This window comes from Schistocerca serialis, chromosome 12 (genome assembly GCF_023864345.2).
Source record: "Schistocerca serialis cubense isolate TAMUIC-IGC-003099 chromosome 12, iqSchSeri2.2, whole genome shotgun sequence".
NCBI classification, from domain to species: domain Eukaryota; kingdom Metazoa; phylum Arthropoda; class Insecta; order Orthoptera; family Acrididae; genus Schistocerca; species Schistocerca serialis.
The window spans coordinates 101109693-101128703 of NC_064649.1; the positions used below are offsets into that span (position 1 = coordinate 101109693).

At 41.7% G+C, this 19011-nt stretch overlaps 1 protein-coding gene across 1 annotated transcript in view; it reads left to right on the plus strand.

The window, feature by feature from the left end:
• The window catches only part of LOC126427967 (CUGBP Elav-like family member 4), a 222103-nt gene that overhangs the window by 80598 nt on the left and 122494 nt on the right, over positions 1 to 19011 (plus strand). The gene's annotated exons all lie outside the window — the stretch shown is intronic.

A 19011-nucleotide genomic window follows, 5' to 3' on the forward strand; every position in this document is an offset into this window, starting at 1 on the left:
GATGGCACAAAAGTTTTACTCTAAATTCTGCTGTTCCGTTTTCGTAACACACAACAAAAACACAACTTCACTGAAGACGCTTCCAAAAATCACTTGATGGCTGTACGGAGCTGAAACTCGGCCTAAGCATCTGGAATGGATGAACATACTGGTCTACACAAGCAGAACAATACAGCGTTGCTAGCTAATAGTGTTGTGAGGCTCAGTACTTTTCTCACGCGCCTCGCATTCTTTTAAGAGTTGTTTCATCACCTGTCAATGGGGTACCATCATTGGGTGCTCAGTTCTCGCCTCATTAATTTGTAAACCAGCTCTCCTCGTAATATTTGTGTAACAAATTGTCATGAGGTGCAAGTCCTCTTTGCTACCACTATTAGAACATTGTCCACATGTTCTAGCCAATTTATTGTGTTATTATACAGTTTTATTCTTAGTTTAATTTTTTGTGTTCTCTGGGTATCTTTTCTAAAATTAAATTAAAAAGTATTGGAGATAATGCGTCTCCTTGTCTAAGAGCAGTTTTAAATTGAAAATGCTCTGACATTCCTTTGGTGATCTTTACTCTGCAATAGGTTTTCTCTAAACACCTTGTATTAGACTATTAAGTTTTATGGAAACTGAAGCTCTTTCAGGACATTGGTGATAACGCCTCTGTGTAGGCTGTCACAAGCGTTTTTTAAATTAACAGAAACCACGTGAATGTCAACGTTATGTTCTCAACCTTTCTTGGATACCTGTCTAAGCGTTAAAAGCTGGTCTACAGTTGATCTCTTCCTTCTCAAACCATATTTATAGTTCCCTGTAATTCCTTCTGCAATGAGATCATTCTCTTTGGTAAATGCGAAAACATAATTATGTAGTTTACAGTAAGGAGAGCAATCCCTATATAATTATCACATATCAGGGGGTTGTTTTTTTTTTTAAGTATAGGGCAGATTACGGTCATTTTCCTGTCATCAGGCACTCTCTCATATTCCAAAGCGTCCTTTAACAGTTTCGTAATTATTTTAACCAACACCAGTCCTGCATTCTTTACTAGCTGTCCTTCAATTTGATTCTCACCGAAGGTCTTGATTCTTAGGTTTTTCATTATTTGTCTTATTTCTTCTGCATTAGGGTTTCTACTTGGTGTCTTGTACCTAACATGGAAGAAATTCAATGAGATCATCACAGTTTGGTAATACTGCAAGCTACTCTGTCCATAGCCATTCTACTTGATCGCAAATCGAGATAATCTTCTGCTGTTTGTATTTAATGAATGTTTCTTTTTTCTTATATACCTGTGTTACTTTCTTTACTTTTTGTACATTTCTTTTGTCCTGTGATGGGTACAGTTCTCTTCGGCTTCTTCTATTAGCCCCTTCTAACATTTCCGTATCTCCTATACAGTATAATAGCCATTATAATATAGTTTCTGTTCCCTTCCTCATTCTGAAATACCTGTCTTTTAGCTCCGGATCCTACATATTTTCAACCATCTCTTTATAGATAACCTCCTCTCTTCAGTTTCTTGCTGGCATACTTCATTGAATCACACCTTATCTGACCTCTTTTGTTTGCCTATATTTTCGGATGCACCCTGTTTTGTTTCCTTAATTTGAGATCAATCATAGTTGATATCACAGTCTCATACCTTTTCCTCACTTTTATTAAGGATTTCTGCTAGTGTTGACTTGCATTTCTTAATCTCTGCCTTTGTTTATATCATAATATGTAATCTGCTTACCTATTCCAGACACCTACATAAATTTAATGTTCATCTTACTCATCGCCGGAAAGTCATTGGTGTCACAATGTGGTCCTCTATAGGCTCGTGTAACTTTGATGCTATTTGCATGCCACTTCTGGATACGTATCTTATGTGGTCTATCTGATTTATCGCTTTTTCGTCTGGTAGCATCCATGTCCCTTTATGTTTTCATGTCGAAAGCATGTTCGCTTGATGCAGATACCATTGTCAATTGCGAAATCGACCAATGGGCGTCACTGTCACTGCTATCTTGACGCAGATTTGCATTACTGATCGCCGGTTTATACATGTCTTCTTGACCCAGTTTGGTGTTAAAACCACGAAATACTATTTTAATACTATGCTTTGGCAACGACTAACACACATTGTCCAATTAAGTGTAAAATTCCTCGTTTGTGAAATCCTCCTTATCCTCGCAGGGGGAGCCAGTATTAATCAAGGATACACCCCTAGAACTCTTTCAATGCTTTTATTACTGAGTCATGTACCTAGAAAACAGGTTCTGATTCATGGCGCTCGCCAGTCTCCATACAGGACATTTCCATAGCATATCTTGATTAATTCTGTATCCTTCGGTCTAATCTCCTGGAGACCTACAACTTTCAGCTTGTATTTTTCTACCTCCTTGGTCATATTCTGGGCACATCCTGGTCCGTGTGGGCATCTTGCGTTCCGGGTTCCAGAAGACGAGTCCAATTTCCGTCGCCATGCGCGACTCCAGTTGAGGCAGTCCTGATTCGGCGACTTTTGTAGAGAGACCTGACCAGTGCATTTTTTAGCATGAGTAGGGAGGTATACCTCTGCAACAACCCCAACCTGGAAGACCATTGGCACTCTGTTTGCATGCCCATTCTAGAGGTGTTGGCTTCTCCATGGCTCTTGACTCATCCCTGGCCATATAGTTTTGGCCCACCGTGAATATTTTACTTCCTCGGTACCCACTATATCTTATGAGCTTTCCTCGATCAGTCACCTGAGGAGGCAGCCGTTGGTGGTCTAGCAACTCCTCACAAATTTAGACTTCGCTATTTTTTCTCAATCATTCTAAGTGATTCTAATGTTTTTTGATATCCTGAGTTCAGAAACGCCAAGAGTTTCCTCTGAAACATAAGGTTTTTCCACAAAATAATTATGAAGACCCCAGAAAATTCATATAAAAATACATCCGAAAGAACTACATTTAAAATAAAATCCATGGGAAAATAAGGAATTCTAGCATTATAATGAAGTGTTCTGTTCATCACGTCCAATACAAAGGCATAAATCTTGATGTCACTTCTTCTTTCCCGCAAATATCCGTTGCGTTTTCTCCCGTTCACTGGCTGAGAATACCTCCTGTGGAGCATTCAGCAGTAGTCAGCCATCAGTCCTGGTACTACCGTTCCATTTGTTTAATGTTTTGATGGAAATTTTCTTCGTGGTCCTCACTTAAAGCACCCATAGTTTCTAGAAAACAGCTGATACGGAAGTCCAGAAAGTGCAGCTTCAAGCTCTTTCAATCATCCAGTACCTTGAAGTAATCCAGTATATTTCTAACTAATTCTCGTAATCAAGATCTTTGGTAGTTGCAAGAAACTTGTTGTCAATTTGTTTAAAGGATTTCCTAGATGTTTAAATTTTGTTCATTGCGACTTCAAGTTATCGTCCTTTTTTAGTGTGTGAACGTCTGGACTCACGAAACGCCCCTTCTTTCACAACTGCTTCTGATAGCCATGGTAATTTACTTGCCACATATTTGAAAGTATCCTCAGCTTTTCGTAGGGCTATAATAAATTATTTCATAATGCCAAGTTTTGTGTGAAGTGGAAGGAGGAATTCTTTTAGATCCCCGTTTCAACTAAATAGTACTTTTTCCGTCCAGCTGTTGGCGTTCTAATTGGCCAGATATTCTGAGACCAGTGCTCATCTTTTTGCACGACTGTCCCATTTGCACAGCGAGCACAACTTGAACACACTCGATGTGGGACCAATGACTTGTGCTAATCCCTAACTTGTACCCCATAGTATGCAAAATACACTAAGTCTGTTGGAGACATGAAATTCACAAAAGCAGACACCAGTCGATTTATTACACGTTGCTAAACATTGCGTGAAAAACGTTATGTAAAACGAACATAAAGGCCTCAACATTACAATGTCACGGAATTCTATAGGTAGATGTATTATACACAATAAAGTTAAACAGCTTTTTGTAGAAGCCTCCGAAAACCAATAACGCCGTTATAACGATTAAATAACTACATTTTGCATACTTCTCAGAACTTCTGCATTTGTTTCAAAACTACTGTTGAATGAACATCCTAATTACTATACCTGAGATCAGCACCCAAAAATACACCAGAAAAACCTATTACCTCTAAAACAATTTCACTGTCAATCAGTGTAATTACACAAGAAACCCCAGAATAGTGCTCTGCACGACCCATCATAACATTAAACTTGATTATCTTACAATGCACGACGGGCGTTCAGCAAGTAATGCAACACTCTTTTTTCTAATCCAGCTTCGGTTGAAAAAAATTTGGAATTTGCTGTGGGACATTGTCGAATAATCCGCTTCGGCCCATATAGTTCCGATAGGTGGTGGCGCGACAGTCTTCAAAACGGCGTATTAATCACAGTTTGTTGCTTGCCACTATTTCCTTTCTGGCCTGGTGTAGTCTCTGGTACAAAACGATCAATCTCGCCAAAATCCAGGCCATCATGTTCGGACAAAGTAAGGCCAGTTGTTCTACGGCCTTCACCTCTGCTGGTGATGGTGTTATTGCTTCTCTATGTTGACCCTTCGATTCTTCAAAACCGAGAGACGGCGGAAATTTTGTTTGTGGAAACCTGTGCTTTCGCTGTTCAGGAAATCCTTCACCTCGAGTATGACCTCGTCGTCATTCTGGAAATATCTGCGCCGCAATGGTATCTTCATCAAGGGAAAGAGGTAGAAGTGAGTATGCGCCACGCAAGGGGAGTGTGAAGGACCTTTATGAGTTTCAAGTGCTCAAATGGAAAACCAGTGCTATGCAAAACAGGAAAAGCCGAAAGGTAAAAGGAGTACATAAAGGGGCTACACAAGGGAAATGAACGTGAAGGCAATGTTATAGTAAAGGAAGAGGAAGCAGTTGAAGATGAGATAGGAGATAAGATACTGTGAGAAGATTTTGACAGAGTACTGAAAGGCCTAAGTCGAAACAAGGCACCTGTAATAGACGGCATTCATATTACTGAGCTTCTCAAACAATTAAGTTCAGCTACTTTCGCTCCTCGTATAATTGGTAATTTTAGAAACAAACATAGCAGCTTCCACTGGATAATGTCTTACGGAATAATTTCCTACGGTAACTCATTAGTTAGAAATAAAGTATTCATTGCACAAAAGCGAGCAGTAAGGATAATATGTGGTGTTCATCCACGAACGTCATGTCGGTATCTCTTCAATGAGCTAGGCATTTTAAGTGCACTATACGCATATCTACTGATCAAACTAGTCATAAATAATCGGTCGCAATTTGAGAAGAACAGAGACGTTCACATCTACATCATTAGAGGGAAAAGTTGCCTTTATTATCCATTGTTAAAGCTACCAGTGGCCCATAAAGCGGTTCAGCAAGCAGTGCAACAAAAATTTTTGATCATTTGCCCAATAACATAAAATGTCTGACAGGTAGTGACGCAAGTTTTAAATCTAATTCAAAATTATTTCTCCTGGACAACTCCTACTATGCCACTGATGAATTTCTACTTAAAAATCGTAAGCTAGTAAAAAAAAGGTAGATACATGAGTGGAACTAAAAATAATGTGTTCATTAATGTTAACTCTAATCATGTATACATACCCTGCAAAATGACTCGTTCCATATTATTTCGATAAAAGAATCGTTCAAATGTTCTGTGGAACGTGTAACTAATTAACCAACTTCCCTCAGAATTGCTACTACCTTTGGGAGAGTCAGCCATGACTAAACTATTCCATATGTTGTGCAAGATATATCAGACAGACTTCACGAAGAATGTACCAGTTCCAATTCCAAAGAAAGTACCTGCTGACAGGTGGCAATCTTACCAAACTATCAGCTGAAGAAGTCATGATTGCAAAATACTGACATGAATAATTTACAAAAAATGGAAATATTCGTAGAAGGCAAACTCAGGGAAGATCAGTATGGGCTCCGGAGAGGAGTTGGCAAACTCAGGGCAATATTGGCCCTATGACTTACCTTAGTAGGGATCCGGAGAAATGTTTGAACAGGCACAGCAATACTGGCCCTGTGACTTCCTTCAGAAGATAAGTTAACGGCGAACTTACGTTTATAGCATCTCCAGATTTGGGAAAAGCCTTTGACTGTGTTGACTGAAAAATGCTCTTTAAATTTATGAAGGTAGCAGAAGTAAAATACAGGGAGCAGATGGTTATTTGCAACTTTCACCGAAACCAGACGGCAGTTATAAAAGACGAAAGGTGTGAAATGGAAGCAGTGGTTGAGGAGGAAGTGAAACAGAGTTGTAGGCTATCTCCGATGTTATTCAGTCTGTACATTGAGCAAGCTTGAAGGAACGCCAGGAGGTATTTGGAAAAGGGAATCTGGAAGTGCAGTTGAATGGAACAGACGGTCTCTTGAAACAAGGATATAAGATGAATATTAACGAAAGCAAAACAACGGTAATGAAATGTAGTCGAATTAAACCAGACGATGCTGAGGTAAATAGATTAGGAAATCATAAGCTAAAAGTAGTGGATAAGTTTTTCTATTTGGGCAATACAATAGCGTACGATAGCGAAAGCAGAAAGGATATAAAATATAAAATGGCGACTACAAGAAAAGCTTTTCTGTAGAAAAGAAATTTGTTAACATCGAACATCAATTTAAGTGTTAGAAAGTCTTTCCTGAAGGTACACTCTAGACAAAAAAAAAAAAAAAAGCACCACAAAGAACTTGTTCGAATGTGACGGAAATCGGTAGTTGTGATGTACATGCACAGACAAACAAATGATTACAATTCGAGAAAAATTTGATGATTTATTCAGGAGAATGAGCTTTATAAATTGAGGAAGTCAATAACGTGTTAGTCTACCTCTGATCCTTATGCAAGCAGTTATACGGTTTCCCATTCATAGATTTGTTGGATGTTCTTCTCAGGGGTATCCTGTCAGATTCTGTCCATTGGAGTATTGCATCGTCAAAATCCCGCGCTGGTTGCAGGGCCCTGCCCATATTGCTTCAAATGTTCTCAATCTGGAAGAGATCCGGCGACCTCGCTGGTCAAGATATAGTTTGGGAAACACGAAGACAAGCAGTATAAATTTTCGGCGCGTGCAGGCGGCATTATCTTGCTGAAATGTGAGACCAGAACAGTTTGCCATAAAAGACAACAAAATGTGGCGTAGAATGTTGTCGACGTATCGCTATGCTGTAAGGGTGCAGCGGATGATAACCACAGGGGTCCTGCTATGAAATGAAATGGCAACCCAGACCATCACTGCTGGTTGTCAGGTCGTATCCCACCGCCGCCTGAGGCGTCTTCAGACACGTCTTCGCTGGTCATTGGAGCCTCAGTTCGAAGCATGACTCGTCACTGAACACCATGCTGCTCCGGTCAAAGAGATTCCAGGCGGAAGGTGTGTCTGGCGCGCTCCGGACAGCAGTGATATGTGACTGCCCTTCATGGCAAGCCATCCTGGGATTACACGTCTGCAAGATAACGCCAGCGCACACGGCGAGTGTTCCAGCTGCTTGTCTTCACGCTTGCCAAACTGTAACTTGTTCAGCAAGATCGCCATATCTGTCCCCAGTTGAGATCGTTTGGAGCATTATATGCTTCCAGCCATCTCAGGATTTTGTGATATAATGCGTCAGCTGGGCAGAATCTGGTACAACAATCATATCAATCGATGCCAATCCGAATAACTGCTAGCATAAGGGACAGCAGTGGATCAACGCGTTATTGACTTGCTCAGTTTCTGGAGCTGTTTCTTTTGAATAAATCATCCTATTTTCCTGGAATCGTAATCATTTTTTTGTCTGTACATATACTTCACATCTACCGATTCCGTCTCATTCGGATAATTGCTTCATAGTGCGTCGCTTTTTTTTCTTTAGAGTGTACGATGGCGCATTGCTGCTGCGGCGCACTTCCACCAACTCAGCATGGAGTGTGTCGGCGTTATCCTCTGCCTAATGCTTGAAACGAATTACCTCAAGATGTTCTACGTTTTAAACAGGCTGCGCCATTTCATATCGGCTGCTCTAGTTGCAAACTACGGTAATGTGGCAGGAAGGTTTCAGTGTGTACCAGGAATGCAGATCCAGGTATGTATCTCTAACCAAGCAACATATTAATTATGTAAATTTATTTTCTTGTGGTAATTTAAACTTCATGACCACCGCTTGTAACAGTAGACTTTCACCGAGGATCATGCACACTCAGATTAAATGAAATACAGTAATACCTAGATTACAGACTCAGAAATCATACATAGTTTTGTAATCCTAATCGTTACCGTTATCTTGCAGACAAGAATGCCGGTTATTCGTCAGTTACAACTGAATTTTGTATTGTTTTCAACCAAATACATTTCATATAATTGTTTAAGTCCATTTCTGGGAACTAAAAAGAAGTGATTACTTGTCAAACTTTAAATGTGCAAAGTGTGCAAAACTTAAGGAGAAAAGTAACTTTCGAATAGTGTGTCACTGAGAAGTAACACAGCTCGATCAGTCTTGCACCACACATAGAAAGAACTGCTACACTGTAGTGCAGAAGGTAAAGGAAGGAAATACGCAATGGGACCAACAGAAATGACACTTTTATTCAAAGACAGTAATTACACTGAAGCCACCGCGATTTATGATGGTCTCCTGGACATTAAACTAGGCGAGACACGGTTCTTAACAGACTGGAATGAACGCTCCCACGTTGGCCACAAGCTTTGTACGGAGTTCCATCCCTCCATCACAGCGCTTGACAACTGCTGGATGGTCACTGGTACATGTCGACTTGCTGCAGTACGTCTCCCCAAAGCATCTATCAACTGCTCTATCACATTTGAGTGGGGGGAAAACGTGATTCAGTCCATTCACCGAATATCCTCTCGTTCCAAAAGCCCCTCTACGTGCGCCATCTGATGCAGTCGCACACTGCCATCTAGTCTGGGCACGATGTACTCCTGAGAAAATGCATAAGGGGGGGGGGGGGGAGTATGGTGTCAGAATAACGATAACAGAAAGGTGTCACGTGTTCGAAGATTTGGAGGTCATTATGCCGATGCAACGTTATGTCTCCCCACACCATAGCATTTGGACCACCAAAACGATCATGTTTGAGACTGTTCCTGGGAGCTTTACGTGTTAAAACCTCTCACCGTATCAGATTACATTCAGCACTGTGTAATGTGATCATTTTGGCGTTCCAGTGCTATGGTCTAAGGGTGTATAACGTTGTATGGGCTTAATAACCTTCAAATCTTTTAACACCGTACTCTCACATGTCAGAGTTACGGCCCTGACTTGATTTAAATGAATGACGATGAGCGACCCCATCGAATGCGCAGGTTTTGGCGAATGGACTGGCCTGCCCATTCCGCCGACTTAAGCCTCATCGAGCACATGTTGGATGAGTACTCCAGCACGTCCAAATGCACCGATCCAGCAGTTGTTACCCGTGCTGGTGGAGGAATGGAACGCCTTACCACAACAACTCCTTAACAATCTTGTGGCCAGCACGGGAACACGTCGCAGAGCATGCACTCTCGTCTGTGGTCGTCATACATCCTATTAACAACTGCGTCCCACCTTCTGCAACGCCCAGGGGACCATCGTAGCTCGCAGTGACTTCAGTGTAACTATTGTCTCTGAATAAAAATTTATTTCTGTTCGTCTCATTGCGTAACCTGTAACAGTTCTTTCTAAGTATGGTTCAAGTTTCATCGAGCTATGTTCCTTGGTAGTATATAACTTGTACAGAAAATTGGAATAGAAATAAACATAAATATCATTTCCACCCTTTTTAATGCTCACGGAAACCACACATTGCATGTTGTACCATCACACAGTGAGACCTTCAGAGATGGTGGTCCAGATTGCTGTACGCACGGGTACCTCTAATACCCAGTAGAACGTCCTCTTGCAATGATGTATGCCTGTATTCGTCGTGCCATACTATCCACAAGTTCATCAAGGCACTGTTGGTCCAATTTGTCCCACTCCTCAACGGCGATTCGGCGTACATCCCTCAGAGTGGTTAGTGGGTCACGTCGTCCATAAACAGCCCTTTTCAATCTATCCCAGACATGTTCGATAGGGCTCATGTCTGGAGAACATGCGATGACGTTATCCTGAAGGAATTCATTCACAAGATGTGCACGATGGGGGCGCCAATCGTCGTCCATGAAGACGAATGCCTCGCAAATATGCTGCCGACATAGTTGCACTATCGGTCGGAGGATGGGTTTCACGTATCGTACAGCCGTTACGGCACCTTCCATGACCACCTGCGGCGTACGTCGGCCCCACATAATGCCATCCCAAAACCGCAGGGAACCTCCACCTTGCTGCACTCGATGGACAGTGTGTCTAACACGTTCAGCCTGACCGGGTTGCCTCCAAACACGTCTCCGACGATTGTCTGGTTCGATGCATATGTGACACTCATTGGTGAAGACAACGTGATGCCAATACTGAGCGGTCCATTCGGCATGCTGCTGGGCGCATCTGTACCTCGCTGTATGGTGTCGTGGTTGCAAAATGGACCTCGCCATGGACTTCGGGAGTGAAGTTGCGCATCATGCAGCCTATTGCGCACAGTTTGAGTCATAACACGACGTCCTGCGGTTGCACGAAAAGCATTATTCAACATGGTGGCGTTGCTGTCATGGTTCCTACGAGCCATAATCCGTAGGTAACGGTCATCCAGTGCAGTAGTAGCCCTTGGGCGTCCTGAGCGAAGCATGTCATCGACAGTTCCTGTCTCTCTGCATCTCCGCCATGTCCGAACACCATCGCCTTGGTTCACTCCGAGACGCCTGGACACTTCCCTTGTTGACAGCCCTTCCTGGCACAAGGTAACAGTCAAAGAGAGTGTATCGGTGATACAATATCCACAGTCAACGTCTGTCTTCAGGAGTTCTGGGAACCGGGGTGCCGGGGTGATGCAAAACTATAAGCGGATTCCATACAGGAGGCTATAAAGGAAAATGAAAATATGCAAAGTGAACGATTCACAAGCTACGATAAAATGAAATTTAAAAAAATGTAAAACATAAATATATTAAAAGCAAATGAACCAACCACTCTGACCACAGCGCCACCAGCCCCACAATCTCTCCCCAACCAAACATCCAACAGCACTGACACTCCCATGATCCCTCAACCCATCTACTAGACAGGTCAAGAGTAGAGTGAACAGTACGGTTATGGCATGCAATTAACTGAAGCCTTTATCAAAGAAATTTTAGTCCCATACTGCTTCCACAACAGCCCACAGCATTCATTGAGAGATACAAAAGTAACTGCTCGCTCTACGTAGTTAGTTGTAAGTGATACGAAATTCAGCTGCCAAAAAGGAATAACTTCTTCTTACTTATAAGAAAATTAACTGGATTATTTTACGAAATTTAATATGGTTAAGTTGTAGACAATACGATCTGAATGTACGATATTAATTCTGTTTCTCTTGATCGTGATTCGTAACTCAAACCAGTAAGACCTTGAGTCTTTCAAGAATCGAGCTCCCCTGTATAAAACAAATTCAAACGTCTGATTACTTTAGAAATGAGTTAATTTGTTAAATGTTTGACTTTAAGCGTGTAAGCGAGATCGCGCTTAAGAAAGCTTTAAAATTCTGCTCAAAGTTTGTTGGAAGCCGCTAATTGGTCTCATCATGAAACACTGGGTAAGTATGGTGTGGGTAACTTGCGCTACGTTTTAAGCAAAAGTTAGTTTTTCACGCACCTCAATATCTATGACGTCTTATCTCCTGAACTGCGTGTCGTACAACGACAAAATTTCGCAGGTACATTCATTGGTATATGTGAATACTGTTTGCAAAGTGTATTGCGAATAGAGGTAGTAGTAAAGAAGTACTACATTAAAACGTAATTCTGGATACGGCAGTTTTACTGCATGAATAGCGAAAATGTAGTGTCCGATAAACTTTATTTCCTTTCATCATTTTGTGGAGATGTCAGCGTTGAAAAGTTGCAGAATGGTTTTAAACTATGTCTAAAGTTTGTTGTAGTACGGTAAGTGCTCTCATACTCAAATACTCGATGAATAAAGTCCGGGTATTTGTGCGCCGTCAGTTAGGCTGCCTCAAGAGAAACTCACGGTTTATAACTGTAATAGTTACCTTATTGAGTTAAGCTTTTAACATACATTTATATGTCTTAATGAGAAGACTATTAAAGAATTTTAAATTTTTAAATTCGGCCAGTAGTTATGAGAAATATTGAAAATAAAATTTTGTTGCCCCTGAAGCTTATGGATAGGCAACCTGCAACTCTAAGTGTGTTCCGGTACATCGCTTAGCAATACAGATTGTAGATGGGGCCAGGAGCCATAGGTTTTTTTTTTTTTTTTTTTTTCCTTATTTTACATCTCCCGTTCTTCCCAGGCAAATATGCCAGTTGGCTCTGAATGGGCCAGTGGTAGGCCCAGTTGGATCTCGTTGCTTTTTCTGTCTGAAGGGAATGCTGAAGCAGCCACTAACGCAAAATAGCTGCAAGTACTAAGAACACTAAGGAGTAGTTTGGAAAGGGATTAAAATTCAGGAAGATCATACAAAAATATTTAAGGTTTGACGACGATATTACAGTTTTGACAGAGACGGAAACGGACTAGGAAGATCATCTCAAAGGAGTGGATAGTGTCTTGAAAACACGTAGTAAGGAGAACATCAATGAAAGTAAAGCAGGGATAATGGAATGTAGACGAATTTTAAAAAAGCGTAGCTGAGGGATCTAGATGAACTGAAATAATATATCGTGTGGCTATGTCCTTCTGTCGGGTAGGCCGGCCGCCTGGTGCGAGTCTTTATAGTTGACGCCAATTCGGTGGCTTGCGTGTCGATGAGGATGATATGATGATGAAGACAATATAATACCCAGTCCACGAGCGGTAAAAATCTCCGATCCAGCCGGGAATCGAACCGCGACCCTTGCATGGCATGGTGCCGCGCTAACCACACAACTATCAAGGCGGACAGGGAATTAGATGAGGGGAATGAGGCAGTGAAAGTAGTAGAAGGGTTTTGTTATTTACGGAGGCAAAATAACTGCCGTTGGCAGAATTGTGGATGATATGAAACGCAGACCTGCAATAGTAAGAAAAGTTTTTTTCTGAAGACGCGAAACTCGTTAACATCTAATGTTTGGAATCTTTTCAGGAAGTGTTTGGAGTGTAGCATTGTATGAGAATGAAACACGTACTGTAAAATGTAGCAACATACAAGAAGAGAATAGAAGTTGTGGAACACTGCGCTACAGAAGATTTCTGGAGATTAGAATGGAAGTCGAGCTACTAGTGAAGAAGTATTGAATAGAATCGGCGAGAAAAGACACGAGATGTGGCCATAAAATAAGGGGGCTGCTGCTATCATAGAGTAAGCACGCATGCGCCAAAGGTGAACGGCCAATAGCTGTGAAACGTGAAGCCTTCTCAGTCGAGTGCAACATCTCTAATGTTTGCAGACAAATCAGTGTGGCCGTAAATTCATTTTCATAAAAGATGTCATTTTGTTTGTAAACTCCAATCCATGAGTTGGCAGCGGCCAACTTCACAGGGAACGGAAAAACCTCGAATCAAGATTCAAAGCGACGATTATGGTATTTTTTAATATTCATGGAACTGTGTGTCTTCACTGGTTTCCTGAAGGTCAAGCTAATAGATATTACTACCTTGAAGTTTTCGCTCAACTTCGTGAGAAAATGAGCGAAAAACGACCCGAATTGTGGAAGAACAAGTCATGGGTTCGGCATCAAAACAACGCGAAGTACATCATCACAGGTCACACCACCCACCTTATTCGCCTGACATACACCGTGTGACTTTTATCTATTCCCATGGCAAAATTTGCACTAAAAGGGACAAAATTTCATCTCGTTGTAACAGTTAAAGCAAAAGCACGCGCAATCAAGGAGCTCACAGACGAAGACTTCCATCACTGTTTCCAACAATGGAAAGTTCGCATGGAACGCTGTAGGGATAGAGGAGGGGAGTGTATTGAGATTAGCAATAACTAAATATGTATGTTTTTGAAATAAAATGTTTTACAGCAATAGTCCCGTTATTTTATAGCTACAGCACGTTACGGCACACATCATGAGCAGAAGAAGGGATAGCCTGACAGGTTCAAAATTATTCAAAAATGGCTCTGAGCACTATGCGACTTGAATTCTGAGGTCATCAGTCGCCTAGAACTTAGAACTAATTAAACCTAACTAACCTAAGGACATCCCACACATCCATGCCCAAGGCAGGATTTGAACCTGCGACCGTAGCGGTTGCTCAATTCCAGACTGTAGCGCCTAGAACCGCACTGCCACACCGGCTGGCTGCAGGAACATCCATTGCACTCAACTTATGTGACTGTATGGTGAGGTTTCACAATCAACATATATGCGTGATATATAATTCATTCGTTTCGTATACATAAGGTGGACAAAGCTATCGAAATACCAAGTGCACAACACATTACCATGCCTAATACGGTGTAGGAAAACCGTTGACGTTCAAAGCAGCTTCCAGTCGTCTCAGAATGGATAGACAGGTCCTGTTTGGGATGGATCTGATCAGCCAGAATAGTCACAGAAAGCTTAGCAGCGACGCGACTTTGCAGGGTCCATAGGGTCCATGGATGCCACGATATTGTTGCCCAAATCATCGGCGAACCCCCACCATATTTCAGTCATGGCATGCAAACGCCGCCGTAAGTTCGAAACAGTATGCAACAAGGTCCATCCGAAAAAAATGATTTTCTTCCATTGCTTCACAGTCCAGATCTTATGGTTTCAGTGCCATGTTTCCCTGTTACACTTTTCGGTTTATTTTTAGATCAGTTTTTGGATCTATCGGACTGTGAGACTAAAGTGTGGGAGCATTACAAAGAGAACACGCTTTGTTACAAAATAAACCTGACAATGTGGCTAATACGAACACAGGTCTCTTACGACTTTCAAGTATTAAACTTATTCACTTGAAAAATAGAAAATAACGCTTTGAAATATTCCCTAACAATGCGTACGCTCATCCAGTCCCGTTCAAACGTTATGTCTGTTAGATTCACGCTGAAGTAACCATTTCTACATTGCGTTTCCACAGTAGGGAAAAGGTAATCACTGATCACGGAAGCCTTTTCATTTATGTTTTACTGTCCATATGTTTCTCCACAAAAATTACTGATTCACAAACATAATACTGTTTCAGCCTTAAATCTCGTAAGTAATCCTGCGAGTCTTTCCGTGGAATAACTGAATTACTGAAAACTTTTCTTCTACGATGCGACATAACACTTTCAACTCTTAATTATCTTTCTAAAAAATTCTTCCCACTATCATATACACTCTAAGAGAAAAAAAGAACGACCCACCGCTAAGGAAATCTCTAAATGGCACGGAAATCAGTACCAAAATGGTACTGAAACAGAGGGTGACCGACCAAAGGCCGAAATACTAAATGTCTTTTTCCAAAGCTGTTTCACAGAGGAAGACTGCACTCTAGACTGTCGCACAGATGACAAAATGGCAGATATAGAAATAGATGACAGAGGGATACAGAAACAATTAAAATCGCTCAAAAGAGGGAAGACCGCTGGATCTGATGGGATACCAGATCGGTTTTACACAGAGTATGCGAAGGAACTTACCCCCTTTCTTGCAGCGGAGTACTGTAGGTCTCTAGAAGAGCGTAGCGTTCCAAAGGATTGGAAAAGGGCACAGGTCATCCCCGTTTTCAAGAAGGGACGTCCAACAGATGTGCAGAACTATAGACCTATATCTCTAACGTTGATCAGTTGTAGAATTTTGGAACACGTGTTACGTTCGTGTGTAATGACTTTTCTGGAGACTAGAAATCTACTCTGTAGCAACCAGCATGGGTTTCGCAAAAGACGATCGTGTGAAACCCAGCTCGCGCTATTCGTCCACGAGGCTCAAAGGGCCATAGACACTGGTTCCCAGGTGGATGCCGTGTTTCTTGACTTCCGCAAGGCGTTCGATACAGTTCCCCGCAGTCGTTTAATGAACAAAGTAAGAGCATATGGACCATCAGACCAATTGTGTGGTTGAATTGAAGAGTTCCTGGATAACAGAACGCAGCATGTCATTCTCAATGGAGAGAAGTCTTCCGCAGTAAGAGTGATTTCAGGTGTGCCGCTGGGGAGTGTCGGGGACCGTTGCTATTCCCAAATACATAAATGACCTTGTGGATAATATCGGAAGTTCACTGAGGCTTTTTGCGGATGATGCTGTGATATATCGAGAGGTTGTAATAATGGAAAATTGTACTGAAATGCAGGAGGATCTGCAACGAATTGACGCATGGTGCAGGGAATGACAATTGAATCTCAATGCAGACAAGTGTAATGTGCTGCGAATACATAGAAAGAAAGATCCTTTATTATTTAGCAACAATAGAGCAGGTCAGCAACTGGAAGCAGTTAATTCCATAAATTATCTGGGAGTAGACATTGGGAATGATTTAAAATGGAATGATCATATAAAGTTGATTATCGGTAAAGCAGATGTCAGACTGAGATTCATTGGAAGAATCCTAAGGAAATGCAATCCGGAAACAAAGGAAATTCACAAACTGAGCGAGTCAGTAACACGGTGGTTCTCCTCCCGCTCTTATCAAGCAGTTATTGGGCTTGGCATTGATTCAATGAGATTTTGGATGTCCTCCTCAGCGATATCGCGCCAAATTCTATCCAATTGTCGCATTAGATCGTCAGAATCCCGAGCTGGTTGCAGGGTCCTGCCCATAATGCGCCGATCGTTCTCAACTGGGGAAATATCCGGCGATCTTACTGGCCGAGGTAGGGTTTGGCAAGCACGAAGATAAGCAGTGGAAACTCTCGCCAGTCTTCCGTGGTCAGTTTGAAGAGGGACTTATCACTGCAGATAATTCTACCGCGGTCAGTGAGATTCCAGGCCGAAGACGTGATGCCCCAGACAGGAGTGGTACACCAATATGACTTTCGTCCCCCATACGGCCCGACAGACAGGACTGATGGTCTGGGGTCCCATGTCTTTTCATAGAAGCACCCCTGTGGTTGTTCATCCGCTGCTTCGAGAGTTACAGAAGCCAGTGATAAATAAAGAGTAAAACACTGACATGATACATCTAAGATACCAATACTCCTCACAGTCACGATGGCTCAATACACACTTTCGGCTGCGTTGTGACTTGTGAGTGTTTCTCCGTTTTCCCTACACAAGCCATAAATTTTCAAGACGCTAGCTCTTGAAACACATAAGCTACCTTCGTTACGGGAGCAGCCACTATACGATCACGAACAATTTGCCCAAGTTCGAATTCATTTAGATGCGACATAATGCACTCACAACTACACAGAATACTGTTCCGATCACGACTGACAATTGAAACGTATTGACGACATTGCACAGTTGCCGTTCGTGGTCAAACACATTTTGAAATCTCGAATGTAACCTCTAAGTAGCTCTTAACCAGATGTGTTCAGAAAGTAAGGGAAATTTTGTAATTTTGCGTGTTGGATAGGCCGATTCGCGTGATTTTTTCCTTTTTGTGTTAGTAAACGTGGTTGGGAGCTATCAGCACAGGATCAGACGTATAGAATATTTAGTCTGTTGTCAGCTGTCAAAAGGGTTACGTCTGTGTTTGGTGGTATCGGTGATAATTTGTTTTCTACAAAAATGGATCAGACGTTTTTTATTAATTTTTGCTATAAGAGAGGAATAAAGACCAACAAAGTTCAGTAATGTTAAATATAGCTTTTGTTAAGTCTCAGATGAGAAAACAAGGGTTTGTGAGTGCTATAAGACACCGTTCCGCACAAGCGTCTTCTAACGAAACTGCGTGGCTATGGAATATCGGCTCAGTTGTGCGACTGGATTCGTGATTTTCTGTCAGGAAGGTCACAGTTCGTAGTAATAGACGGAACGTCATCGAGTAAAACAGAAGTTATATCCGGCGTCTCCCAAGGAAGTGTTACAGGCCCTCTTTTGTTCCTCATCTATATTAACGACATAGGAGACAATCTGAGTAGCCGACTTAGATTGTTTGCAGATGATGCTGTCATTTACCGTCTCGTAAAGTCATCAGACGACCAAAACGAATTGCAGAATGAATTAGATAAGAATCTGCATGGTGAGAAAAGTGGCAGTTGACCCTGAATAAAGAAGAGTGTGTAGTTATTCACATGACTACTAAAAGAAATTAGTTAAATTTCGATTGCACGATAAGTCACACAAACCTGAAGGCTGTAAATTCAACTAAATACTTAGGGATAACAATTACAAATAACCTAAATTGGAATGATCACATAGATAATGTTGTGGGTAGACCAAACCAAAGACTGCGATTCATTGGCAAAACACTTAGAAGGTGCAACAGGTCTACTAATGAAACTGCCTGCACTACGCTTGTCCGCCCTATCCTGGATTATTGTTGTGCGGTGTGGGATCCGCGTCAGGTAAGACTGGCGGATAACGCGAAAAGTTCAAAGAAGGGCAGCTCGTTTTGGATTACCACGAAATAGGGGATATAGTGCCACAGACGTGATACGTGAATTGGAGTGTCAATCATTAAAACAAAGGCGTTTTCGTTGCGACGGGATTTTCTCCTGAAATTTCAATCACCAGTTTTCTTCTCCGATTGTGAAATAATTCTGTTGGTGCCCACTACATCGGGATAAATGATCATCACGATAAAATAAGAGAACTCAGGGCTCGCACAGAAAAATTTAAGCGCTCGTTTTTCCCGCGCGGCGTTTGAGAGTGTAAGCGTAGAGAGACAGCTTGAAGGTGGTTCATTGAACCCTCTGCCAGGCACTTTATTGTGAATAGCTGAGTAATCATGTAGATGTAGAAGAAGACAGTGAAGAAGTTAATGATGACGAGCGCCCTGAACGGCCCAGCAAATCATCAACCGATGATATCATGGAAAAACTGAAAGGAATGATTATGAACGATCGCTGAACCACAGTTACACAAGCCGCTGATGAAGTTGTTATATCAACTGATACATGCCATGAAATTATTACAGATGTTCAGTATATGACAGAAAAGTTTGTTGAAT